Genomic DNA, 13,473 nt, shown 5'->3' with positions numbered 1-13,473 from the left:
GATCCACCTCCACTTGCTTCGCATTACATTACTGGGTGAACCTATGAAGAACCGAGAAAATCATCAATTTTTTTGTTCAAAAGTTCTACCTGATTAGAAAGCATAGTGACTGAATCGACTTTAAAAATGTCAGTTGTTTTCGTTGGTTTTGTCCTCATGACTTGCCACTGATAATTATTCAATGACATCTGTTCTATAAATTCATATGCATCCTCAAGTGTATTATTATTGATAGTTCCACCAGCGGCTGTGTCAATCATTTGTCGAGTCGAAGGATTCAGGCCATTATGAAACGTTTGAACCTGTAGCCAGAGTGGTAAACCATGGTGAGGGCACCTTCTCAACAGATCCTTGTATCTCTCCCATGCATCGTAGAGTGTTTCTAAATCCATCTGCACAAAAGAAGAGATATCATTACGTAATTTGACTGTTTTAGCCGGCGAAAAATATTTTAATAAAAACTTTTCGGTCATTTGTTCCCAAGTAGTGATTGACCCTTGTGGTAACGAGTTCAACCACTGTTTAGCCTTATTCCTCAACGAAAAAGGAAACAAACAAAGGTGAATGGCATCATCAGAAACACCATTGATTTTAAAAGTGTCGCAAAACTCTAAGAAATTTTCCAACTGAGCGTTTGGATCCTCGTCCTGTAAACCATCAAGCTGAACAAACTGTTGGATCATTTGAATGGTGTTAGGCTTCAGTTCAAAATTATTTGCAGCAACAGTAGGCCTAACTATGCTCAATTCAGTTCCTGTTAAAGAAGGTTTAGCATAATCATACATAGTACGTGGAGCAAGATTCTGATTAGCAGCAATTGCAGGAGGTAGTGGATTTTCTTGGTTTTCAGCCATCTCCTCGGTTGTGGTTGAAATATCGTCATCTTGCTCTTCCTCTGTGTTTCTTAAGCTTTGCCTTATTTCTTTTCAGTTTCTGCGAATAGTATGATCAATCTCACTATCAAACAGTAATGGTCCCCACAGGTTTCTTCTAGTCATACATAATAAAAACCTGCCAGGAACGAATAAAAGAAAAATTAGAAAGGAAAATAAAAATTTAAATAAATAAAGTAAAATGGCTAAAGTAATAAAAATCGAGTGTTCCTAATATCTTAGTTCTCCGGCAACGGCGCCAAAAACTTGATAAGTGATATTCATGACTGGTTTTAAGTATTTATAATTAATCGTTCTTGGAACTAACTATTATCAAGATGAAGCCAAGTGTACCTATCGAATAGTAGTATAGCTTTAGCAAGACCAAGTTGTCGAACCCAAAGGAACCAAGAGTACTAGTAATTACTTTCTTTTTATTATCTAACCTAAAAATTAAAGGATTTGTTTATCTAGACTAATTAACTAAACTAAGGGTGCACAGAGAGAAAATTGGGAAAAAGCTTTTGGGAAAACTCAATTGACTAAGACAATACCCAAGGAAAAATCCACCTAGACTTCACTTGTTATTTGACTCTGAATTAGACGATTTATTCATTTGACTTGATCCGTAGAAATCCCTAAGTTGTATTATTATCTCTCTCAAGACTAATAACGTCTAACCCTAGGTTGATTAATTGAAATCTCTTTCTAATTAATGCCCTAGTGTTGCATTAACTCGACCTATGGATCCCCTTATTAGGTTTCACCCTTATCCGACAAAATCTTATCACCCTATCTCTAGGCGTGCAATCAACTCCGCTTAATTATGACAAATATACTCTTAGACAAGGTCTATTCCTCCTCTGAATAAGAGCATTAACTTGAATCAATATCCTGAAATATTAAAACAAGAATTAAGAACACATAATTAAGAACAAGTCAAATATTTATCATGCAATTCAGATAATAATAAAAATATCCGCTCCTAGGTTTCATTCCCCTTAGGTATTTAGGGAGTTTAGTTCATAATTATAAAAGAAAACATCTCAGAAGAATAATAAATACAAAACATAAAGAAAACCCAAAACCTCTGAATGGAAATTGAAGGGAGATCTTCAGTCTTGACAATGAATCCGGCTTTTGAGATAGACCAATCGGCTTCCCTTGAGTAATTCCTTGCCTCCTACTCCGTGTGTCTCTTCTAAGTGCCTCCGCAGGTGTTTAAATAGGCTTTATAATGCCTAAGAGCCCTCAAAAGTGGCCTTTTCCGAATAGGACTGTACTTGGGCCTAGCAGGGACATGCCTGTGTGACACGCCCGTGTGTGATTACTCCAGCCTGTGGTCAAGGCTGTTGAATAGGCACGGGCGTGTAGTCTACCCATGTAAGTCATGCTTCGATCCTTTTAAATGGAAACAGCCATGTGACACGCCCGTGTGAGGAAGTCCAGGCCATGTTGATTTCCTATGTGGGTTCATTTTCTCTGTTTTCGGCCCATTTCTCGCTCTTTTTACTCTTCTATGCTCACCTAAGTATAAAACATGAAATTAAAGAATTAGGAGCATTGAATTCACCAAATCTAAGGATAATTCATCCATAAATGTGCTAAGTATGGGATAAAAATATGTATAAATTATGGTTTATCAACATATTTGGAGCATTTTGTAAACTAGCCCTCACATTTTCACATTTCGACACTTTAGTCCCGAATTCACAAAATCACAAAATACACAAAAGTTGCTTATACACAAGCTTAGTTGAATTTTCATAGCTCTCATACAAGTCCATACATTTCATTTATTTCACATTTGAATCCCTCAAAATAACATTTTTATAAATTAGCCCAAAATACTCAACTTCATCAAAAATCCAAAGACAGGACATGTAAACTAAATATCAAACTTTAATATTTCATCTTATAACATCACAAAGCTCATGAATCCATCCATGGCACATTTCAAAATCATCAAAAAAATCAAAAATTGAGCCATGGGTTCAATAATATACGAAGCAACGATTACAAAAACGTAGAAATTATCAAAAAACTGAAACAAAAACATACCTAAATCAAAGCTTGTAAGTGCCGAACCCTAGCCAAAGATTTTCTCTTTTATTTTTCTCTTATTTTCAGTCAAGAACATGTATAATGGCTTATTTCCATACCTTATTTTAATTATAATTCATTTTATAATTAGTTTGCCATTTTCCCTTAGTATAAAACATTAACAAACCATTTTACAAAGGTCATTGATGTCCATTAACATTTTAAAAGGCATAAAAACCACATAACGACCTCTCATAAACAAAGCCAAGTCAAATAGGCACTTTTAACATCTAGCACACAGCTTTTACACTTTACGCGATTAGGTCCTTTTTGCAAATTAAGCACACATACTGTTAAATTTTAATACAAAACTTTCATACATGCAAATTCATATATCACAAAAACAGAAAATAATATTTAAAATATTTTTCTAACTCTGATTTGTGGTCTCGAAATCACTATTCTGACTAGGGTCAAAACTGGACTGTTACAGATGTCATGTCCCAGACATGGTCTTACACTAGCTCTCATATCAATGCCGATGTCATGTCCCATACATGGTCTTACACTGGCTCACATAACCCTAGTATCACGGCATGGATATCTGATCTATTCCTACGGTTCAACCAAGAGTTTTACCACATCAAATCTCATCATGCATATTCGTAACAAAATCAAACATTTCATGCAATATTAATTATTTAATGTATAATAACAATGGAATTGTGATATTTACGTGCAACTTACCTCGGTATACAAAATATGGGCAACTAGTTTGAATTAGTCTACTAGCTTGGTCTTCCCCCAGTCTAGGTCTGGATTTCGTATTTCTTGATCTATAATGATAAAATTCACTAATTTAATCATCACATTAATCAAGACATTTCATAATTCTTATTTTGGAAAAATGACCGTTTTGCCCTTAGACTTTCACAAAATTATGATTTTTCCCTTAGGCTCGTAAAATGATTTTCATCGAATTTCCACATTAACCAAGCCTAGATGAAACTAATTTAAGCCTATAGAATCTCACAATTTCAATTATTTCACTTATTTGCAACCTATTTTATAAACTTCACAAAATGATCCTTTTAGGTGTTTTCATGAAAACCACTTCACAAAAGTTGTTTATTTAATAACCATGGTTCATTTTCTTCTATAAAAATTCATCAAACAACAAGAATAATCTCATGGTAAAACCCTAGACTTTCAACCATTTTGCAAAATTGTCCCCTTATTAGCTAGATTAAGCTATAAGGGGTCCAAAAACACAAAAATCAACAAAAATAACCATCAAAATCACTTACTTGCAAGGGATAGAAGTTGTTAAAATTTCAAGCTTCCAAAATCCCTATTTTTGCTGATATTTTTGGTGGAGAGGAGGAAGATGAAAATGTGATTTTTTTTTATTTCATTTCTAGTCCAATTTGTCACCAAAACCTCACCTAACCTTTGACCTTCTCATTTTCTTGTCTCTATGGCCGGCCATCACTCTCTTAAAGTCCTATTTGCACATTAAGGACCTCTAATTTCAGGTTCTCTAGCTATATGACACTTCTAATTAGTAGAACAAAAATTTTACCTTTTATGCGATTTAGTCCTTTTTAAAATTAAGCAAGCAATCGCTAAAATTAGTCCACCAAAATTTTTATTCACTTATATAACCATGCTTTAACACATAATATAATATTAAAAATAATTTCTCTAGCCTCAGATTTGTGGTTCCGAAACCACTGTTCCGACTAGGACAAAAATTGAGTTGTTACATGTGGAGAGATTGAGATATTGTAGGAACGAAATCAGTGTAGCCAGAGTTTGTGTCCTACGGTTTGTAATCTATAAAATGCTAACACGAACACAGATTAAAATGCTAATGCGAACATCGATTTTATGCCTGAAATTTTATGCCTGCCTGAAATTTTATGCCTTTCTTTGCTTCTTTATTTTTAGTTTTTTTCTAGGTTTGGGAAATTCTATCGATTCAGGGCAATGAAAATGTAATCTGGTGCCACGTTTTATTTGCAAATGTGCTTGATTCTTGTGGTTGTTGTTTTGGAAATGTCTGCCCATTTATACTATCAAGTCAGGGTTTTGGTGTGGATGATATTTCAATGTTAAGAAATAGTGGCCTCTATCTTCTTTGAAGTTGTCTGTGCTTCATATCAATTTTGATACTTGAACACTATAAAAATAATATGCAAGTATGTCAATTATAGCTTCTGTAATTGCAAAATCATTTTAGATTTTTATGTTGGGTTTATGTTTCAGCCAAATTTCATGAAACACACGACAAGTTATTATCTCTTGTAGAGTTTAATACTGTAACGCCCCGTACCCGAGACCATCGCCAGAGTCGAACACGAGGTGTTAACAGACTTAATTCATTACTTAAACAGCTCAAACAATTTATTTTTAAAATTTCCAGTCAAGCTAGCAATCTGTGTCACAGTTGCTTAAAAATTCGTATCTCGAGTTTCGAAACTCGAAATCAAATTTCGTAAATTTTCCCTAAAACTAGACTCATATATCTATTTACTAATTTTTTCTAAAATTTTGGTCAAGCCAATTAATATAGTTTATTAGTTAAAGTCTCCCCTGTTTTAGGGTTTGACTGATCTGACCACTGTATATTACGAATCAGATATCTATCTGTACAGAATTTAAATGACTATGAAGTTTGTTTCTATTAAAACTAGACTCAATAAGGAATCTTTAAATATAAATAATAACTTTTAATTATTTTTTTACAATTTATGATGAATTTTTAAAGTCAGAACAGGGGATCTAGAAATCACTCTGGCCATGTTTCACAAAAATTCAAATATCTCATAAAATATAATTTATATACCTGTTTTATTCAATCCATATGAAAATATACTAATTAAGCTTCAATTTCATAACTTACTCATCATTTAGTTCCATTTCTACTATTTTAGTGATTTTTCAAATTTACATCACTTCTTCTTTGATTCTTCACATTTTATGGCAAATTTCACTTTACTAAGGATTTTCATGGACTAAATAGCATTTTAAACATACATAACATCAAATATGACTTAGATTGGCCATTCCAATGGCTAATCATTTACAAACCCTTTTCTTACCAAACCATAGCCATATCATAAGATCAATTACACAAAGTGAGTGTTTTGTCATACATGCCACATTCAAAATACACAAGCCATTTTACCAATTTAAGCCTTCGAATAGTGTGAACGAGTCTTCGACCTATCCCGATTCTCAAGCCGGCTTGTCAAAACTACAATGAAAGAAAGGAGGGAGTAAGCACAAATGCTTAGTAAGTTCACATGCAAATAGCAAGTAACATAATCACACAATCTCACATAAAACATCATTTGCATAAACAACACCAAGGCATTCATGTTTCATTTACATTTAATATCTTCCTACGATTTCATCATAACAAGTTTTCAACCCGAGGGTTTAAGCACATACCTGTCAAATTTTCTCATTTACCACACTTACCAACATGTCACCTTCGTTTTAGGCCTTCTTCTTATTCACTTAAGACTCACCCATTGAACACATCGGAATATAATTCGAATACGCGGATCTTATGAACATAAGAGCCATACACGCAGCTAGACAAACTCAATAGCCTGCGGAACTTATGTAGCCAAGCTACCATGTAACCCACCCATAAGTGAACTCGGACTCAACTCAATGAGCTAGGGCGTTCGCATCCACAAGTAAACTCGGACTCAACTCAACGAGCTCGGATGCCTAGTTACATCTCACGAACTCGGACTCAACTCAACGAGTTCGGAACTCAACCATCCTAGTGACATGTCACTTGTATTCTAATCTATTCCCAAGGTTCAAACGGGCTTTTTCCTCGATCACACATCTTTACCGTCTTCCACGGAATATTGAAACCGATACTCGGTAGCAATTCATATTTAACAAGTAATAAACATAATTTGCATATTACTCAACAATAACCACAAAGCATAATATTTCATAATAATAATCATCATATCATATAAATATCATTAAGTTACTTAAAATGACAATTATGTTACTACATTTACACATGAACTTACCTCGGTACAAAATTATTAGCAATCGAGCCTATTCTTCGTAAACTTTGTTTTTCCCTCGATCGCGACTTGAATCTCGTTTCTCTTGATCTATAATGTCAAATTAATCTTATTTAATACATACATTCATCAAAACAAGATTTATCTGAACTTTGGCAAAATTACATTTTTGCCTCTAAACTTTTGCATAATTACACTTTTGCCCCTAGGCTCGGGAATTAAACTTCATCCCTTATTCTTATGTTTTATGACATGCTGATCATTTTCCCTCCAATGGAAACATCAAATTCACACTCTAACATGTACTTATGACTTTTAGGTATTTTTACCGATTAAGCCCTTTTACTCGTTTTAAAAAACCGAGTAGTACAAGTTGTCTAACATAATTTAAAACCTCATATTCTATCATAAAACACCAAAATACACAAATTTCACCTATGGGTATTTTTTCAAATATGAACCCTAGGTTGAATTATTGCTAGCATAAGCTTAATCGAGCTAAGGGATTCCAAAAGCGTAAAGAACATTAAAAGCGGGCTTGGAATCACTTACTATGGAGCTTGGAAGCTTGAAACAAACCCTAACCATGGAGAACCCTTGAAATTTCGGCCTAATGAAGAAGATGGACAAAAATTGGCTTTTAATTTTGTTTTTAATTCATTTTAATAACTAAATGACCAAAATGCCCTTACTACTAAACTTTCCAAAAATTCCATCCATGTCCAATTTTTGTCCATAGAGTTAGAAATTGGTCAAATTGCTATTTAATACCTCCTCATTAATATTCCAAAAAAATTTCATACTAAAAACTCCTAGAATGTAAGTTTTGCAAATTATTCGATTTAGTCCCTAATTTCAATTTAAGCACTTTAGGCATAGGATTTCATCACGAATTTTTCACACAATCATGCAATCATATCATAAACATCAAAATAATTATAAAATAACTATTTCTATCTCGAATTTGTAGTCACATAACCACTATTCTGATTAGGCCCTAATTCGGGATATTACAACTCTCCCCCCCTTTAAGAATTTTTGTCCTCGAAAATCTTACCGATAAACAGGTGTGGCTATTGGTTTCTCATAGTTTTTTCAGGTTCCCATGTAGTCTCTTCTACCCTGTGCTTTTGCCACAATACTTTCACGAGAGCGACACTTTTATTTCTTAATTGTTTGACTTCTCGAGCTAAAATCTTAATCGGTTCTTCTTCGTAAGTCATATCCGATCGTAGTTCAATTTACATCGGTGAAATTATATGTGAAGGATCCGAACGATACCAACGTAACACGATACGTGGAACACATCATGAATCTTCTCTAATTCGGTGGTAATGCTAGCCGATATGCTCTGAGCCCAACTTTTTCAATTATTTCATATGGTCCAATAAAACGCGGACTTAACGCCCTTCATCCAAATCTAAGGACTTTCTTCCATGGAGACACTTTCAAAATACCTTATCACCAACTTGAAACTCGATTTCCTTCGTTTCAAATCCGCATAAGATTTCTATCTATCTGGCGACTTTCAAACAATCTCGAATCACTTTCACCTTTTCTTCGGTTTCTTTTATTAGATCAACTCCATAAATCTGATTTTCCTTGAGTTCAATCCAATACGATGGCGTCCAGGCATTTACGACCATACAATGCTTCATAAGGTGCTATCTTCAAACTCGTCTGATAACTATTATTATAAGCAAATTCTACCAACAGTAAGTACCTTTCCCAAGTACCTTGAAATTCCAATACGCAACATCTGAGCATGTCTTCAAGAATCTGAATTACTCTCTCTGATTGTCCATCAGTTTGTGGATGAAAGGCAGTGCTGAAATTTAACTTTGTACCTAATGCCTCTTGCAACTTTTTCCAAATTCGTGAAGTAAATCTCAGATCTCTATCTGAAATGATTGACAAAGGTATTTCATGAAGTCTAACAATCTCACGGATATACAATTCATCCAACTTATTAAGAGAAGAATCCGTACATACCGGAATAAAATGAGCCGATTTAGTCAGTCTGTCAACTATTACCTAGATGGCATTTTTCTTCCCCGGAGTTAACGGCAACCCTGATATAAAATCCATAGTAATCCGATCCCATTTCCATTCAGGAACCATGATAGGCTGGAGTAATCCCGAAGGTACTTGGTGTTCAGCTTTCACTTGTTGACAAACTAAGCACTTTGATACAAACTCGGAAATATCTCTTTTCATTCCACTCCACCAGTATATTTTCTTCAAGTCATTATACATTTTCGTACTGCCCGGATGAACCGCCAAACAACCATTATGTGCTTCATGCAAAATCTTTTGAATCAACTCATCATTTTCCGGTGCACAAATTTTATTTTTAAACATCAAGCAACCATCAGAACTGATTCTAAAATCTGATCCCGTATCAGCTTCACATTGCTTTCTCTTAGCTTGCAAATCTTGATCATTTTTCTGAGCTTCAGAAATCTCTTGTAAAAACATCGGTCTTGCTCTTAACTCTGCTAGAATCGAACCATCATTTGATATCTTTAACCGAGTGTTCATAGTTCTCAAAGCAAATAGCAATTTTCTGCTTAAAGCATCGGCAACCACATTCGCTTTTCCCGGATGGTAATCAATAACAAGCTCGTAATCTTTCAATAACTCCAACCATCTTCACTGTCTCAAATTCAAGTCTTTTTGTGACATCAAGTACTTAAGACTTTTGTGGTCGGTATATACTCGACACTTTTCACCATACAAATAATGTTGCCAAATCTTCAAAGCAAACACTATAGCAGCCAATTCCAAATCATGAGTCGGATAATTTCTTTCGTGAGATTTTAACTGCCTCGAAGCATAATCCACCACTTTTCCTTCTTGCATAAGTACACATCCTAAGCCATTTCGAGAAGCATCACTATACACCACAAATTCTTTACCTGATTCGGGTTGTACCAACACTGGTGCTTCAGTTAATAACTTTTTCAATTCTTCAAAACTCTATTGACATTCTTCCGTCCATTCAAATTTAACATTCTTTAACATTCTTTCGGAGTAGTCTAGTCATAGGAGCAGCAATTATAGAAAATCCATTTACAAACCGCCGATAATACCCAGCTAGCCCCAAGAAACTTCTAACCTCGGTTACATTTTTCGGTGGTTTCCAATCAACAATGGCTGAAATCTTACTAGGATCAACCCGTATACCATCACCTAAAACAATATGACCCAAAAATCCAACTTCCCGGAGCCAAAATTCACTTTTACTAAACTTAGCATACAACTGATTATCTTTCAAAGTTTGCAAAACTATCCTCAAATGCTCAGCATGATCTGTCTCATCTTTTGAATAAATTAAAATATCATCTATAAACACCACAACAAATTTGTCCAAGTATGGCTGAAATATGCGATTCATTAAATCCATAAACACAGCAGGAGCATTTGTCAACCCGAATGGCATAACTAAAAATTCATAATGACCGTACCTTGTTCTAAAAGCAGTTTTAGGCACATCCGACTCTTTTACTCGCAACTGGTAATACCCAGATCTCAAGTCAATCTTTGAAAACCATGTTGCTCCTTTTAGCTGATCAAACAAATCATCAATCCTTGGCAACGGGTACTTGTTTTTGATTGTCACCTTGTTTAACTGCCGATAGTCAACACACAATCTCATAGAACCATCCTTCTTTTTCACAAATAACACGGGAGCACCCCAAGGTGAAAAACTCGGTCTCACAAAGCCTTTATCAGTCAACTCTTGCAACTGTGACTTTAATTCTTTCAACTCTGTTGGTGCCATTCTATATGGAGCAATCGAAATCGGAGCTGTTCCCAGTATCAAATCAATACCAAATTCTACTTCCCTGACTGGAGGCAAACCTGGCAATTCTTCTGGAAATATGTCCGTAAATTCACACACAACCGGCACTGATTCAATTTTCTTTTCAACTTCTTTTGTATTAATTACATAAGCCAAATAAGCTTCATAACCCTTTCTCAAATATCTCTGAGCTGACATCGAAGAAATCATACTAGATAATGCCTCTGGTTTGTCTGGTTCAACCCGCAGAATTTCACCACGTTCACATTTTAATTCTATAACCTTTTCTTTGCAATTTATTATAGCATCATGCAATGTCAACCAATCCATACCCAAAATAACATCAAATTCATCAAACATCAACAACATCAAGTCGGCCGGAAAGTAATGACCCCGAATCATTAAAGGGCATTTCTTGCATACTTTATCAACTATCACACATTTGCCTGACGGATTCAACACTCTAATCATAAATTCTGTGTTCTCAACAGGTATATTCATACTAGACACCAGTTTCATGCATACATATGAATGAGTAGAACCGGGATCAATCAAAGCTATAACATTAACATCATAAAGAGAAAATATACCAGTAATCACATTGGGTGATGAAGCATCTTCACATGCCTTTATAGCATAAGTTCTAGCTCGAGCCCTTGCTTCATATTTAGCTGCTGAATCTCTGGCTACATTTTTACTGCTTGCTTCATTTCCAGCTTTTCTCGAATATCTTCCCCTAGAGTCTGCACCATTAGCTTTTACATTCTGAAATTTTTCTTTCTCAGCTCTCTCTGGGCAGTCTCTAATAAAATGATCCGGAGAACCACATCGAAAACATTCATTCACTCTACATGGGCCAAAATGATTTCTACCACACCGCTGGCACTCAGGCTTAACAAATCTTATATTTCCCACGCTAGCCGCAGAAGTAGTCTGAGATTTAGGACCCATATTTTGCTTCTTAGAATTTCTATATGATTGTCCAGCCGAAACCTGTGAACGAGGATTCATATTTCTAGATTTTCGGATTCTTTGTGAGAATGAACCGCTTCGTCGGTCTTTTCTTCCAATTTCTAGTCTCACCTCTACCTTTTCTTCTCTTTAAGTAGTTCTTCACCTTGCAAGCTCGATCAACCAGTACTACCATTTCTTTTAATTCAAGAATCCCAACAAATACTTTGATGTCTTCATTGAGTCTGTTTTCAAATCGTCTGCACAATTTAGCTTTTGTAGGAATATATTCTCTAGCATACTTACTCAACCTGACAAACTCCCTTTCATATTCAGTAACTGTCATGTTCCCCTGCTTTAATTCAAGAAACTCATTACGCTTCTGATCAATAAATCTTTCACTGATATATTTCTTCCGAAATTCTTCTTGAAAGAACTCCCAAGTTACTTTCTCTTCGATACTCTCAAATCAATGTCTTCCACCAATGATAAGTGAATCCTCAACAATGATATAGCACATTTCAAGCATTCCTCAGGTGTACAAGACAATTCATCAAATACTCGAATAGAATTCTCGAGCCAAAACTATACTTTCTCGGCATCATCATCAATATTTTCCAGGAATTCTTCGTCCCCTTGTTTACGGATTCTGTCAACTGGAGTTCTGTAAAATTTCATCAGATCTACACCTTGAGGCATCGGGGGTACAAGTTGAGGAATCGGGGGAGGTGGGGGAGGTTGTGCATTCGGGTTCGTATGAACGAACTCAGTATACCAAGCACTCATCATATGGAGAAAGGCTTCCCGAGCCCCTTCTCCTCCTCCTTGACCAACAGTAAGAGGTGGATTTTCAATTGGCACCGCCCCTTCAGCCGGAGCTGGTGCATTACTCTCTACATCATCAGCCGCAACTGGATCGGGATCCATTTACTATAAAAAAATCATTTAAAAGGTCAGAAGTCATCACACTATCACAATATATATATGGCATGTATAGCAAAACCCGTACATACAACACATTAGTCCGAGAACCGACTAAACCTACTTTGCTACCACCAAATGTAACGCCCCGTACCCGAGACTGTCGTCGGAATCGAACACGAGGTGTTAACAGACTTAATTCATTACTTAAACAACTCAAACAATTTATTTTTAAAATTTCCAGTCAAGCTAGCAATCTGCATCACAGTCGCTTAAAAATTCATATCTCGTGTGACAGCCCTAATTTGACCCTAGTCGGAATGTGGTTTCGGGACCACAAAACTGAGTCATAAAATTTAGTTAAAATTTTATTTGCATACCTTATATGTGTGGTAGTACTTGTATAAAAATTTGATGTTTTAATTTTTATCTTAGGAATGTGAATCTTGCTTGAAAGGATTTAGTTGAGAGACTTAGAAAATTTTGATAGGTAAATAAGTAAGGACCAAATAGTATTGAAATATGAAAATTTGGGTTTGCATGTCAAAATGCCCAAATTATGTTGAGTGGCCGGCCAAGCATGGCTTCATTCTTCCAAGATTATGTTGTTTATTATTTAATATTGGTAAGTAATTAAAATAGAGGAGAAATAAAGATTAATAATAAGAAAATGAACAAAAAAAAAGGGTGTGTGTAACACCCCAAACCCGAGACCATCGCCGGTGTCGGACCCGAGGGGTTAACAAGCCAAGTTCACATGTTTTGCCCACCAATTTGACATTTCCAGTCAGGCTGGAAAACTGCGTCACTGTCGCCTTAA

At 35.4% G+C, this 13,473-nt stretch overlaps 1 non-coding gene across 1 annotated transcript; it reads left to right on the top strand.

Moving 5' to 3' along the window:
• Nucleotides 1-318: 318 nt before the first annotated feature.
• LOC128292156 (small nucleolar RNA R71) lies at nucleotides 319-425 on the top strand. The gene has a single exon (XR_008282141.1). It is a non-coding gene; the product is annotated as a small nucleolar RNA R71 (small nucleolar RNA).
• The last annotated feature ends 13,048 nt before the right edge of the window (nucleotides 426-13,473 follow it).

Source organism: Gossypium arboreum, chromosome 4 (assembly GCF_025698485.1).
Source record: "Gossypium arboreum isolate Shixiya-1 chromosome 4, ASM2569848v2, whole genome shotgun sequence".
In the NCBI taxonomy this organism is placed as follows: Eukaryota; Viridiplantae; Streptophyta; class Magnoliopsida; order Malvales; family Malvaceae; genus Gossypium; species Gossypium arboreum.
The sequence above is the reverse complement of the archived record's forward strand: the minus strand, read 5'-3'. Positions and strand labels throughout refer to the sequence as shown.